The sequence below is a fragment of the Aureococcus anophagefferens genome (assembly GCF_000186865.1).
Source record: "Aureococcus anophagefferens unplaced genomic scaffold AURANscaffold_30, whole genome shotgun sequence".
In the NCBI taxonomy this organism is placed as follows: Eukaryota; class Pelagophyceae; order Pelagomonadales; family Pelagomonadaceae; genus Aureococcus; species Aureococcus anophagefferens.
The window spans coordinates 455,493-456,984 of NW_008705589.1; positions in this window are offsets into that span (position 1 = coordinate 455,493).

Here is a 1,492-nt window from a genome sequence, read left to right on the forward strand (position 1 = left end):
TCCCCGCCATCGCGACAACGACGGCCGTCGTCAGCGGCCTCGCCGTGTTCGAGGCTGCGAAGATCCTCGCCGGGCTCGGCGGCGACGTCGCGCGGCTCCGGTCGACGTTCGTGCACCTCGGCGCGCCGCTCTGGGGCCAGGCCGAGCCGGGGCCCGTAAACGAGTGGCGCCTGCCGGGTGGCGGCACGGCGACCGAGTGGACGGTCCCCGCGGTCCGCCTCGCCGCGGCCGACACCGTTGTCGACCTCGTCGCCAAGCTCGAGGTCGACCTCTTCCCGGGCGCCAGCGTCCGCTCCCTCGTGGTCCGAGATGAGAGCGAGACGCTCCTCTACCTGCGCGCGCTCCACGACGGCGACGAGGGCGCGCGGTCCTGGACCGTACGGGAGCGGCTCCGTGTGCTCGACGCGGCGCCGGCGGCCGGCCACCTCGACCTCTTGGTCACCGGCGACGACGGCGAGGGGGGAGAACTCGACGTCCCCCCCGTGAGAGTCCATATCGCCCTGGCCTGAGTAACGCTCGCGAGGCTGGCCCGTGCAACCGTCCTGGATCCGCCGCGTCACGGCGCGCCCGGCGGAAAACCCACTGGGGTGCTGGGTGCTGTTTCCGTCCACCTGGCCATTCGTAGCTCCCACTGGCGCGAGCTCAGCTAAAGGAAGCAGGGTACTGCCTCCGAGGCCGCCCGGGGTATCCGAAGTGAAGTTTCGTGAGGCGGATCAATTCCAAACAAAACGAGTGCTGAGAATCGACTCGCGATCGTTCGGGCTCTAGAGCTCGAAAGGAGACATAAACTAGGTCCAAAAACACGCGTTAATAGCGCGCTATAAACGCCATAATAAACGTGGCCCAGGAACCCGCGTAATTTACGTAAATAACGCGGTACATTTTTTTTTTTTACTCAACTTTTTTTTCTAGTCTAAATCGACGCCGTTTGCATCTCGGACCCCCGGCGAAAACCAAAAAACAAAAAGATCTGCGTAAATAACGCGTTAATAACGCTAATAACGCGTCAATAGCACCGTGGCGACGCTCACGTAAATAACGCCGTCCAGTGACGAGATCGAGCGAGAGTTGACTTTTCAATAGTTGGCTGACCTCATACACTCCGCTGTCAAAATTGAACCTGTTGAGCGGAAGTACCAGCGAACTCCAGAGATAACTGCGTAGAAGATGCAAGAGTACCTCTCCCCGCGCACATTACAGCCATTTGGGAATCAGCCCAGTGTCCTCCCTTCTGCTTATACACACAAAGTTCATTTTCTATTGTGAATGCACCGCCTCCTTCGCGTTCTGCGACAGCTGGTTCTTCGCCGCGCCGCCGACGTGGAAGCTGCCGCCGCGCAGATGCTCGCGTAGTACGGCCGCGCGAACCACCACCCCGCCCAGCGTCTCGTAACCCAACATCCCCGAAGCGAGCAGCGCCAACTCCACCCACGCCCCCCACCGCCCCACCCCCCCCCGCCTTTTTCTTTTTTTCAGAAACCGACCACACGAA